Source organism: Ovis aries, chromosome 18, assembly GCF_016772045.2.
Source record: "Ovis aries strain OAR_USU_Benz2616 breed Rambouillet chromosome 18, ARS-UI_Ramb_v3.0, whole genome shotgun sequence".
Taxonomy (NCBI): domain Eukaryota; kingdom Metazoa; phylum Chordata; class Mammalia; order Artiodactyla; family Bovidae; genus Ovis; species Ovis aries.
This window is the reverse complement of record NC_056071.1, coordinates 60,605,507-60,619,416: the sequence shown is the minus strand read 5'-3', so window position 1 is coordinate 60,619,416 and position 13,910 is coordinate 60,605,507. Positions and strand designations below refer to the sequence as shown.

At 41.3% G+C, this 13,910-nt stretch overlaps 1 long non-coding RNA gene across 7 annotated transcripts in view; it reads right to left on the bottom strand.

Annotated features, from left to right (window-relative positions):
- Positions 1-820: 820 nt before the first annotated feature.
- LOC114109133 (uncharacterized) overlaps positions 821-13,910 on the bottom strand; it is a 58,726-nt gene continuing 45,636 nt past the window's right edge. For 2 of the 7 annotated variants that reach the window (XR_009597136.1, XR_006056908.2), the window contains 3 exons: positions 4,212-7,643; positions 3,192-3,303; positions 821-1,541 (listed from right to left, as the gene is read on the bottom strand). This is a non-coding gene — a long non-coding RNA (uncharacterized LOC114109133). Of the gene's footprint in view, positions 1,542-3,191; positions 3,304-4,211; positions 7,644-8,114; positions 8,330-9,674; positions 10,909-13,910 lie in introns of those variants that run through there. The other 5 variants (XR_009597137.1, XR_009597138.1, XR_009597140.1 and 2 more) reach the window with 5 other exon arrangements.

The following is a 13,910-nucleotide window of genomic DNA, read 5'->3' as shown; positions in this document are numbered from 1 at the left end:
GCCCATTTTTGCAGAAATTGGGGAAATAAGTCCTTCAGTTCTGCCTGGGTAATCAGGGTGGCAGAGCAGAGTGTCCACACAAGGTAATAGCTCAGCGAGCAAGTAGTTGATCACCCTTAGGGCAGATGAATTTTCCCAATTTAAATTGCTTACCAAATAAAATTATCTACACCATTTTGATGATTTTTATTTCCAAACAGAAACAGAGACACAGACATCGAAAACAAATGTATGGATACCAAGGGGCTAAAGGGGAGGTGGGATGAATTGGGAGATTGGGGTTGACATATATAAACTAGTGATACTAAGTAGAAAGTAGATAGTTGATGAGAACCTACTATACAGCTCAAGGAGCTCTACTAAGTGCTCCGTAGTGACCTAAATGAAAAGGAAATTCAAAAATGAAGGGATATACGTATATGTATAGCTGATTCACTTTGCTCTACAGTAGAAGCTAACGCAGCTTTGTAAAGCAAGTATACCCCAATAAATGTTAATGAAACTAAATAAGTAAATTGCTTACCAATCACAGGGGAGTTCGTTAAATAGTCATCTCCCTGGCCTCAGTCTGAATCAGTTAAGACAAAATCTGAGGGTATGATCACGTACATAATTTTACAGCATCCCAGGTGATTCTATTGTTAGTTGTGGTGAGACGTAATGGTATCTGGGGCAAAATGGAAAGAGTTGGAGATATGGCATCAAATTTTGAGTTCCAAAAATGGCTCCACTCCTTGCAAATCAAAAGAGACTACACTGATCACACTTCTTTCAGCATTATTGCCTCTATCTAGAGAAGAAGAATGAAAGAGCAGAGAACTATTGTGGAGTCAATAATATTATTTTATTCAAGAATTTTATGGAATTCTACACCAATATCAGATATTTCCCCTGAGTTCAGTGGTTATAAACACGCATCTGAGAAATAGTGCCAGTCTGTGATGCGGTTTTCTCCAGTCTAAAGAAAAACAAGAATTTTTTAATAGAGTTTTATCTAAAGACAAAATCAGTTTAAGGTTCTTTCTACCTGGCATGTATCAATTGCCCATTTAATGCTAATTACAGCTACTACTGAAACAAAGAAACAAAATTTTCAGTGGAGAAATATTTTTAAGGATCATCCCACCTTGATTGTTCCTCTAAGATGCAATGATTACTTTTAAAATAAGACAGAGCAGCTTATTGTTTTAGTAACTTTTCTCCTCTTTTATCCCAATCCGTGTGAGCAGATGCGTTGGACAGTGTCTTGAGTGAGCCATTTTGACCGGTGTTCTCTCGAACGTTCAGCCACGTTTTGTTGGAAGCTGATTTCTCCCCTTCTGGAGCCGCTGTGAGTGTCCCCAGCCGCAACAGTCACAGTCCACGTGAACAATGTAACGCTCTCGGTTTTCTCTCTCCACCATGCGTTCTGCAGCGAGTTGTTTTTCTTTCCATCTCTAACTGCCTCTCCTGTCTTTCCTCTTTGCCTTCTTGTCATCCTCCAGTAACTGTTTTCCTTCCTCTTTCTCTTCCTTTAGTCTTCCCTTCCAATTATTCTTACACTAAAAAATGACCAAACAAAACAAAGAAATAAAAAACAGACACAATCTATACATAGACATGGGGAAATCTGTGTAGAGCTGAGGGTCAAGGTATTATCTCGTGTCCATTTTTAAATTGATTGATTCAAGTAATACATAGGACTCACTGGAACTCATCTTAAAGAGATGGGAATACCAGACCACCATACCTACCTCCTGAGAAAGTTCTATGCAGATCAAGAAGCAACAGTTAGGACTGGACTTGGAAGAACCGATTGGTTCAAAATCGGGAAAGGAATCTGTCAAGGCTGTTTATTGTCACCCTGCTTACTTAACTATGCAGAGTACATCATGAGAAATGCTGGACTGGATGAAACACAAGCTGGAATCAAGATTACCGGGAGAAATATCAATAACCTCAGATATACAGATGACACAACTCTTATGGCAGAAAACAAAGAAGAACTAAAGAGCCTCTTGATTAAAGTGAAAGAGGAGAGTGGAAAAGCTGGCTTAAAACTCAACATTCAGAAAACTAAGATCATGGCATCTGGTTCCATCACTTCATGGGAAATAGATGGGGAAACAATGGAAACAATGACAGACTTTATTTTTCTGGGCTCCAAAATCACTACAGATGGTGACTGCAGCCATGGAATTAAAAGATGCTTGCTCCTTGAAGGAAAACCTAGACAACATATTAAAAAGCAGAGACATTACTTTGACAATAAAGGTCCATCTAGTCAGAGCTATGGTTTTTCCAGTGGTCGTGTATGGATGTGAGAGCTGGACCATAAAGAAAGGTGAGCACTGAAGAATTGACACTTTTGAACTGTGGTGTTGGAGAACACTCGAGAGTCCCTTGGACTGCAAGGAAATCCAAACAGTTCATCCTAAAGGAAATCAGTCCTGAATATTCATTGGAAGGACTGATGCTGAAGCTGAAACTCCAAAACTTTGGCCACCTGATGTGAAGAACTGACTCTTTGGAAAAGACCATGATGCTGGAAAAGACCCTGATGCTGGGAAAGACTGAAGGCAGGAAGATAAGGGGACAACAGAGGATGAGACGGTTGGATGGCATCACCACCTTAATGGATGTGAGTTTGTGCAAGCTTCAGGAGTAAGTGATGGGCAGGGAAGCCTGGCATGCTGCAGTCCATGTGGTTGCAAAGAGTTGGACACAACTGAGCAACTGAACTGAATTGAACACTAGTTGAGTCAGTCATTAGGCTCACAACAGGAGAGTTAAGCCAGCTTGGAAACACAGGATGCTTCAAAAGCATGGAGGGTGCTTCTCTAACCTCTTGTCTCTCATAGTACTCATGATCCAGACCTCTTCTCCATCTTGCTTTTCATCTCTCCTGGGGTCATGAAGAGAAAATTTAAATAGTTCAGCAGTCCACAGTAGAGTTGGACTCTACTGTTGTAAGAGGAAAGTTGTAATAAATAAGCAAGTAAAGCAAAATGAGCTGGAGGTTCAAAATCATGAATATGGCCTTGGTAGAGTGTGGCCCCAGGTTGCACAAAGAGGCCCCATTCTTGTCTTGGCCTTGACAGTTATGACAACTGTGGTCAAGATTATGTCTAAAGGCAGCAATACTTAGGGAAGAAGAAGTTCACCACATTCGGACTGGTTTTGATGCCTTAAGACAAGAAGAAATAAATTACCCGAGGTCGTAGAGTATTGGAGGCTTCCTCTAATCTCTGATAGTTCCACTTCGCCTTGCGTCCATTCTCTAGTGATCCTCAAAGCTTGGGTTTTGATGAATACGTAAGTCTCCTTTAGATCACAAAATATAGATGATAATATGTAATATAATGTGTCAATCACTCATTTTGACTAGTAAACTAAAGCTCTTCTTTTTATAAACTGCCCCTCTTCAAGAAGGCCACGTTTAACCAATATCTGCTCTGTTTACTCAAATACAGGTCATGTCCCTCCAGGAAGGAATCCCTGAGCCCAAGAGGGAGTATTTTCCTGTAAGTCACTCATTCTACTTTCTGATAGTCTGCTGTCTGTCTGCTCCCAGCTCATGAGATACGGGCGGACTGGGACATTTTTTTAAAGTAATTTTTATTTCAGTAGAGTTGATTTACAATGTTGTGTTGGTTTCAGGGGTACAGCGAAGTGAGTCAGTTACACATAGACATTGATTCATTCTTCTTCAGACTCTATTCCCTCTATAGATCACTACAGAGTGTTGAGCAGAATTCCCTGTGCTCTGTGTTAGGTCCTCCCTAGTTATCTATTTTATATATAGTAGTGTGTATAGGTCAATCCCAACCTCCCAACTTGTCTCTCCCCCATTCCCATCCTGCCGGTAACCATAAGCTTGCTCTCTACATTTGTGACTCCATTTTTGTTTTGTAAATATGTTCATTTCTACCATTTTTAATATTTTTAGAAAACAGTTTCTTAGATTTTTTATCTTTTATTGGAGTGCAGCCAGTTACTAATGATGTGCTAATTTCAGGTGGACAGCAAAGTGACTCAGCCGTATATATATATCCATGTATCCATTCTCCCCCCAATTCCCCTCCCATCTGGCTTGCCACATAACATTGAGCAGAATCCCCTGTGCTATACAGTAGGTCCTTGTTGGTTATCCATTTAAAATATAGCAGTATGTACCATTCTTTTAGGTTCTGTGTATAAGTGGTATATTTGTATTTCTCTATCCGACTTACTTCAGTCAATATGATAATCTCTAGGTCCATCCAGGTCGAGGGGCCTTTTTAAAAATTTAAATGTGTGCCTTTGTGTGGGTGGGCTGCAAGATGCAGATGAAGCAAATGTCTGCAGAATAAATGAATGGAAAAATAAATCAGTGAATAAGCTAAGGAATTAACATAAGAATGAATGAAGCTCTGTACTAGAAGGTGCTTAATCAGAAAAAGAAAAAAAAAAAAAAAGAGAGAGAGAGAGAGAGAGAACCAGCCTTAGAACTGTTGAGAAAGGATTGCTAAGCTAAACCTTGCAAGCATTTTGAATCTAAGGCAAATGCCAGACCATGGAATTTTATAATGATAACTCACCTTTGGAAGAAATTTAATGTTCATCTGAGCTAATAAAGCTGATGGAATTTAGATGGACTTTTAATAGGAGAGCTGAGGAAATACAGCATCCCTGACTATTTATTTTTAAGAAAAGTCAGAATTAAAAAACAATTTTCACTGATATGTAGCTAAAACCAAATCGACTATAAGTAGGCATTCAAGGGTTCCCTCTTTAGTTTGTTGGAGGCAGTCTAGTGGCGGTAGTTACACACTGGAAAGTGAAATTGGAGATCCCCATCAGTCACACAAAGAGCAGCCATGAATATGGTTCCTCTGAAGATTTTCTCCAAACACCTCTCTCTTCCGAAACTGAGGCTCTACCAACTTCACACAGAGGGTTCTTCAAGCTTCTCTGTGCTCCTAGAAAAATCACATCAACAGGCTATTGATACGTATACTCTGCCTTCTTCTCCCCAAGGCATAAAGAGAATACTTAATTCTTCTTTGGGTTCAAAGCATCACTTTTCTTCTTATAGTGTAGTATTGAAAGCTTACGACTCAATGAAAAAATTTCACATCTGCAAAATTAAAGTGGGTTGACAGTGGTGAGCTCCTGTATTCAGTAGTTGGTGATGGTAGTTTGGGATAACGACTTGAATGACAGCGTTAGACATCTATAAGGGAGTTCAAAGTTGCTCAGAGCCATGCTTCTTGAAGATTGGATTTGAACAAGAAGTCATGTACAGTACTAGAGTGGTATAACTCCCCATTCTAGGAAAGGGTTACCATCTTCGTTAAGTTCTTGGATCTCAGAGGTCCAGCACTGCCCCTTCTGACTTCCAGGTGCCCAGTGGGCACACACATATAACACACACCACGCTGCATTAGCTGGTCTGTCTCCATGCATCACCTTCCCCAGGAAGAGTGTGAGGACTGAGGCAGAACACGGAAACCTAACCAGGTCATCTCTGAATCCTCAAGGTCTAACACTGAAGTTAACTGTTAGTAGAAGTCGGCTTCCCTGGTGGCTCAGACAGTAGAGAATCTGCCTACCAGTGAAGAAGACAAAGAGATGAGGATTCGATCCCTGGGTCGGGAAAATCCCTTGGAGAAGGAAATGGCAATCCACTCCAGTATTCTTGCCTGTAAAGTCCCACGGGCAGAGGCGCTTGGTGGGCTACTGCCCATGAGCTCACAAAGAGTCAGGTATGACTGAGATACTGACACATATATAGAAGTAGAAGAGAGTCGAAGTGGGTCCTTGAGCGGATGAGTGTTTGGAAGAATGGATGGATGCATGCATGGACAGATGGATGAGTAGATGAATGGGAGGATGTCTTGACTTATTCATCTCTTCTTTTTTTTAAAAAAAGGTGAGTTGTCAAGAGAACTGATAAAATGTTGTGGGTAGTGCCTCTAGATTAAGGACCGTCACATATTTAGAAGAAATAAATGAGAGAGAGAGAATCCGCTTCTTTCTGTTTCTTGCTGTTTTGCACCTTGCTGTGAGAGGATATGAACTTGGAGCCGCTGTAGACACCTTGAAAGCCTGCGGGGACATCCATTTATATGGTGTGTATAATGTAGCAGAAAGGTAGGAACAGTCAGGGTCCTTAAAGACTTTGATGAGTAGCGGATCATCCCTGGAGTGACCTCTATCTGGATTTTTTATTAGATGAGAAAATTCTTTTACAAGAGAAAAATGCATCCCTGATGGACAAGCTTCTATTAGCTCAGGCTTTCTCCTTCTATTACACTCATTTCTTCTAGACCGCCTTTCTCCCCTGCGTTGGGGTGGCACTAAAGCAACCAGTCCCTGTGGAGCCTAAGCCGTGGTATGGACCAGACACCTGGACGGTGCAGCCCTGCCTTTATAGGCTGAAGAGCAAGGCAGAGGAGGGCGGTTGTGCTGCTGGTGGCAGTGGGGTCCTGCATGGCCTGCCAGGAAGTAGAGCATTCTGGCCATGGTCTTGCCCAGCTGCGCTGATCTGGAGCGACTCCAGAGATGGGCGCTGTTGGGTTCTCATTTGACACTTGAACGTGTCTTCTGAAAGTCTCCCACTTCCAAGAAAACTGATGTAGCTGATGTTCCAGTTCAGCCCTTAGAATTTCTTGCTTGTATCATTGAAGATGATAAGCCCTCTCTGCATTTTTTTAACCTCAAAAACAAAAATGGGAAAATCAAAATACACCATAACAAGGGACACTAGCGGGAGAGGATGTGGAATGAAGAACAGGGTGAGGCTGGACCAAGGGAGGGTGCAGACTCACAGACGTAGAAAACAAACATGGTTAAAAGCGGGGAGAGGGAGGGGGGAGGGGTGCTAGAGGGGTAGGGGAGTAAGAGGTACAAGCTATTAGTATAAGATAGGCTACAAGGAAAATAAATAAACTAAATTACAAGGATAAATTGTACAATACAGGGAAGATAATATCTTGTAATAACTATGAATGGAGTAAAACTTAAAATTTATGAATCACCATATTATACACTTACATGAAATCAACTATACCTCAATTTTAAAAGAAGTGCATTTAACAAATGCTCCTCTTCTCTCCTTGTAGTTTTAATTATTTTTTGTTATTTTTATTAAAAGGGATTTTTTTTTCCTCCCTACCTGAGGCCAATACAGAAACAAACTGGTTTTACCTTGGTTTCCAGTATGAAAATATTAGAAGGAGATGAGGCCTATTTTTAGTATGAAAGGGCAATTGTGAGTCTAGGCTTTGAAAATAACAAAACTCATTGAAAAAAGCATTTCAATACCTTGCAGAGAGTAAGTGCTCACTTTACTTATTATCAATAAAATTATTATTTTAAATAAACTGTGGACTGTTTTGTTATTATGTTACAAACTCAAAGAAGACACAGTTGTAAATTATGATGGAGCAGCTCACCCAGACCAAATGCCCAACTTTAAAAGTAGAGGAGTAAAAACGCAGTGAATTGCTGTTTTCTTTTCTTTCGTTTCTTATGTCAGTCAACTTTTCGTTTTGGGGAAAAATGTGAATTGAGCAGAAATTAGAGTTTCTTCTGGCAGAGTTTCCCATCCATCTTTTCTTGGTAAAACAAAGTCTACAAACGTGGCGGCATTTGTCATTCTCGCAACTTGATCTTCTTTCCTTAGAGAGAAAGGGAAAGAGAAATTCAAAGGCCATCCTTAGAAGAGGACGAAAAGAGAAAGTCCCTTGCTAAATGTTAGTTATTAGAGTTGGACAAATTTCCACTGTTTAGATAATGCGATTATTCCCCACACTATGTTTAATTATCAGGTGTGCAGATAAGCTGACACTTTTATTCCTCTTTTAAATATTGAAACTTAATTGAAGAAAAAAGCATCCTAAAAAGTGGATAATTAAACAAATATGCTGTGAAACAAGGCCGTGTGCAATTTTATTTTATGTGTAAATTATATGTAGACCCAAAGGGGATGCCATCTTATTATACAGTTTGCTCCCTCATTAGCATTTCAATAGAGAGACTTTTCCTTCTGGTTTTGAGGAACTCAGAGGAACAGGGAGCACCTGCCAAAGGTGTGTGCGAAGGAAGACTTTTAAAAGTTTGTTTGCTTCTTGGAAAGAAAAAACAAAAACCTTTCTGAGTTGATTGTACTTGCATAGCTTTCTGCTAGTTAGGAAAAATTAACCTCCATTTGCATGAAGGAATCATTCCTGCATAGCATCACAGGATGGTAGAAGTGAGTCATTTCACAGCTTGGAGAGACTGCTGAGCATGTTTGGTCTTGAGACAGGCCAGGATTTGGGCCCTGAGACCCTTTGCTTCAGGACTTGCACCTAAAAAATGGCTCCTGGAGCAACAAAATACGAAGAACTGATAAGAGAGGGAAAAAAAATTGCGTGCATTTGCAGCTGGGGCATGGACTGTAACCCTCCAGGCTCCTCTGTCCATGGAATTCTCAAGGCAAGAATACTGGTGTGGGTTACCATTTCCTTCTCCAGGGGATCTTCCTGACCCAGGGATCAAACCTGGGTCTCTGGCATTGCAAGCAGATTCATTACGATCTGAGCCACAAGGGAAGCCCAAACTATAGACAGCAAGATACAAAAGAACCAAAAGCCCAACTGCCACTTCTGAGGAGGAGGGAGCAAAGAAAGGGAAAATGAAAGTGAAAGTCACTCAGTTGTGTCCAACTCTTTGTGACCCCATGGACTATACAGTACATGGAATTCTCCAGGCCAGAATACTGGAGTGGGTAGCCTTTCCCTTCTCAGGGGATCTTCCCAACCCAGGGATCAAATCCAGGTCTCCCACATTGCAGGTGGATTTTTAACCAGCTGAGCCACCAGGGAAGCCCAAGAATACTGAAATGGGTAGCCTATCCCTTTTCTAGCGGGTCTTTCAGACCCAGGAATAGAACTGGGGTCTCCTGAATTTCAGGAGGATTCTTTACCAACTGAGCTATGAGAGAAGCAAAAGAAGGGAGTTGGGAGCAAAAGCAGGGTGCTGCACACACCACTAAGGGGCTGTGGGCAGACCATCTAAGCCACACAGCTGACTGCCCCGGGACCTCTCCTTAGCTTCATCCTTATTTAAGGAGCTAGCTCACTCCCCGTTGTGGATCTAGCAAGGGAAACTGTTACTTTTTCCCCTCTTACCCCCTGCTGTAACAGGGGCCCCAGTAAAGTCTTGTCTGAATTTCTCATCTGGCCTCTTATCAATTTCTACTGATCTAGGAGGCCAAGAACTCTCATCTGTAACATACTGAAAAGACCACAAAAAGAAACTGTATTCCAAGGAACCAAGATAGATCTCTGGTCATAAAACTGGACACTCTGTGTGTCTCTTTTCATCTTTCACCCCTTATTTGACTGAATTCAGCTTAAACATGTAGAGACTATAAATTGATTATTAACAATTCATTGACCTGTACGATTCTAGGATATATGTGTGTGTGCTCACTTGTGTCCGACTCTTCACCACCCCCATGGACTTTAGCCCACCAGGCTCCCCTGTCCATGGGATTATCCAGGCAAGAATGCAGGAGAGGGTTGCATTTCCTCTTCCTGGGAATCTTCCCCACCCAGGGATCAAACCTGCATCTCCTGTGTCTCCTGCATTGCAGGCAGATTCTTAACCACTTGAACCATCGGGGAATGAGCGAGATCAAAACGAAAATGTGGAGGGATTCTTACAGTTCTGAAGTACTGCAGCCCATGAAATGGTGATCCTAGGTTGCCACTGTATTTCATCTGGGGGCTCATTTTCACTCCCACTGTTCCCAGAACTGCTCCAAGACTGTGGGAGCTGTTTCCACCATCAGAACTTCTTCTTCTTGAGTCTCTGAGGTCCTCTCTGTATCTGTCTTTGGCTTGACATGCAAATATTGTTAAGCAGGGCTACACTTAAAAATGCTTGTGTCTTAATGGAAATTTATTTGAGAAGACATATTCAGTTCAGTTCAGTCGCTCAGTCGTGTCCGACTTTTTGCTACCCCATGAATCGCAGCGCGCCAGGCCTCCCTGTCCATCACCAACACCCAGAATTCACTCAGATTCACATTCATCGAGTCATTGATGCCATCCAGCCATCTCATCCTGGGTTGTCCCCTTCTCCTGCCCCCAATCCCTCCCAGCATCAGAGTCTTTTCCAATGAGTCAACTCTTCGCATGAGGTAGCCAAAGTACTGGAGCTTCAGATTCAGCATCAGTCCTTCCAAAGAAATCCCAGGGCTCATCTCCTTCAGAATGGACTGGTTGGATCTCCTTGCAGTCCAAGGAACTCTCAAGAGTCTTCTCCAACACCACAGTTCAAAAGCATCAATTCTTTGGCGCTCAGCCTTCTTCACAGTCCAACTCTCGCATCCATACATGACTACTGTTTAAGACATATTAGAATGTCTTAAACATCTGCATGGACAAGAGCTCCTCAATATTGTGTATTGTCCAAAGTCAGACTCACTTAGTGAAAAGTCTGGCATTAGACTTGAAGACCTCGGTTATTATAAGTAATATTGCAATGGACATTGGGGTGCACGTGCCTTTTCAAATTATAACGTTCTCTTGGAAGATCATGGCATCTGGTCCCATCACTTTATGGGAAATAGATGGGGAAACAGTAGAAACAGTGTCAGACTTTATTTTTTTGGGCTCCAAAATCACTGCAGATGGTGACTGCAGCCATGAAATTAAAAGACGCTTACTCCTTGGAAGAAAAGTTATGACCAACCTAGATAGCATATTCAAAAGCAGAGACATTACTTTGCCGACTAAGGTCCGCCTAGTCAAGGCTATGGTTTTTCCTGTGGTCATGTATGGATGTGAGAGTTGGACTGTGAAGAAGGCTGAGCGCCAAAGAATTGATGCTTTTGAACTGTGGTGTTGGAGAAGACTCTTGAGAATCCCTTGGACTGCAAGGAGATCCAACCAGTCCATTGTGAAGGAGATGAGCCCTGGGATTTGTTTGGAAGGAATGATGCTGAAGCTGAAGCTCCAGTACTTTGGCCACCTCATGCGAAGAGTTGACTCATTGGAAAAGACTCTGATGCTGGGAGGGATTGGGGGCAGGAGGAGAAGGGGACGACAGAGGATGAGATGGCTGGATGGCATCACGGACTCGATGAACGTGAGTCTGAGTGAACTCCGGGAGATGGTGATGGACAGGGAGGCCTGGCGTGTTGTGATTCACGGGGTCGCAAAGAGTCGGACACGACTGAGCGACTGAACTGAACTGAACTTGATATATGTCCAGGAGTGAGATTGCTGGATTATGTGGTAATTCTATGTAGACTTTTCTGATGAACCTCCATGCTGTTTTTCACAGAGGCTGAACTGACTTACATTCGCAACAACAGTAGAGGACGGTTCCCTTTTCTCCACACCCTCTCCAGAATGTATTTTTTGTAAATTTTTTAATGGTGGCCATTCTGACCAGCGTGAGATGATACCAAATTGTAATTTTTATTTGCTTTTCTTTAATAATTACTGATGTTGGTCATAACTACATGTGCTTTTTAGTTATCTGTATGTCTTATTTGGAGAAGTGTCTATTTAGATCTTCTGCCCATTAAACAATTATGTATAAATAATTCGACTCTTCCATACTCTATCTCAAACATTGTCTTAATAAATATTTCAATTTTTGCATTTTTAATGAGGACAAAGAGAATTACAGTATGTGTTTCTTTTCTTTGCTGTCATTAAAAGAATGCTTTTATTTTTTAAATAAAAAATATATGTATAAAATAATGGATTGGGAAGATCCTCTGAAGAAGAAATGGCAACCCACTCCAGTATTCTTGCCTGGAGAATTCCATGGACGGAGGAGCCTGGTGGACTACAGTCCACAGGGTCACAAAGAGTCGATCAGGACTGAGTGGCTAATACTGTTATTTAAAGAAGAGAATTAAAGACTCATGTCCTTCATTTAAACAGTGGCATCTGTTTGTATGTGTTTGTGCTTTTCTCCACGAAGCCGCCTTATATTGCACCACTGTCTATGTTTAATTGAGTACTGTTTGAGTGAACTCCAGGAGTTGGTGATGGACAGGGAGGCCTGGCGTACTGCGATTCATGGGGTCACTAAGACGACTGAGCAACTAAACTGAATTGAACTGAGATAACCATTATATGGGCTTCCCTGGTGACTTAGATATAAGAATTTGCCTACAATTCAAGAGACATAGGTTTGATCCCTGGGTCAGGAAGATCCCCCGGAGAAGGAAATAGCAACCCACTATAATATTCTTGCCTAGAGAATTCCAGGAACAGAGGAGCCTAGTGGGCTACAGTCCATGAGGTCACAAAAGTGTTAGAAACCACTTGAGATAAAGCAACAACAATGTAGCCATTATATAGAAGGAAGGAAATTTCCCAGATTTTTAACACCTTCTAATGTTACCATAAAATATTGCAAATCAATCCTGAGGGTCATTCAAATTGTGTTGTTTTATGTTTACCATTAGTAATATTATTTAAAGGAAGCTCTTAATTTCTCTCTGGTTCATTTCTCTCTGAACTCAGGATGAATCAAGAGGACAAGGTCAACAGCCTCTGAGTGACATGAAAAGTCTGCCCAGGGAGGAGGGGATGAGGTTTTCCAGGTCAGACTGAGACAGTTATATATGGATAGTGGATTTGCACTGAAGACAAGTAGGGGAGCTGAAGTGGTGTTGAGGCTTGTAATCAGGAGGGGCACAAAGATTAAAACCAAATGGGCATACATCATAAAAGGGGATATGTGGATTGAATTGGGATGAGGGGCTCAGGGTCATAAGTCACGAGGGTTCATCGATTCCTGTCTCCCAGGGTGATGGGATATGAGATGAGTTTGAACATGGTGGCTTCATAGATGATCAGACAATTTCAGTCACTGCATTAGGTGGTCCACAGCTAGAAAGAAAGCATCTAAGCTTGCAATTAGGAGACCTGAATTGTTTACATTTGGTCCCTTGGCTCAGCTGGACCATAGTGTCCCATAAAAAGATGTAAATAGCAAAAAATATAGTTTGTAGGAAATAAAAAGACACGACAGTTGTAAAGGAATTAGGTTTTAAACGTTTCAAGACAGTTATAAGCACTCTTATAAAAGAGCAGATTTCTACTGTGTTTCCTACTGAGTCATTCAGAGGAGAGACCTACTTTGAAATTTCTCAGCAAATTCTTGGAACCCTAATGCACAGCTTGAACCCCAAAGCAGCAGATGTTTTGAAATAGTGTAAATGCAGAGAGAATGGCTTTCAAGAATCCAGTAAAATGTTGGGAAAGGGATTAAGGATAACACAACTAAAAAAGCAAACAACACACATTATTCAGATACAGCCTTCGTTTCTAAGCTCATGTACAAAAGGATCCATTTTCATTTCTACATTATATCAAGTCCTTTTCCTAATTTTCCCATAATTTAACATTCAATTTATTTTACTACCCATATTACAGAAAATTCATGGATAGAGTCTTGAAATTTTGATATGATTCATTTCATTCCCAAATAACATAAGGCCTTCTGCCTAATTTTCCCATATTTTTACATTCAATTTATTTTACTATCCACATCATAGATAATGGAGGATGGAATCTTGAAAACTCAATTTGATTCTAAAGGTAGTGAGTATGAAATTACAAATGAATAGCAAAATAGTTATACATTCATTTAACAAATATTTATGGAAAATGTCACCTGTTCTCTACGTCAGGCATTGTAGGGAGTAGAAATAAATATGGTGTGTGTGTGTGTGTGTGTGTGTGTGTGTGTGTGTTAGGCATTCAGTTGGTCCAACTGTTTGTGACCCCATGGACTGTGGCTCTCCAGGCTCCTCTGTCCATAGAATTCTACAGTCAAAAATACTGAAGCGGACTCCATTCCCTTCTACAGGGGGTCTTCCCAACCCAAGAACTGAACCCGGATTTCCCACGTGGCAGGTGGATTCTTTA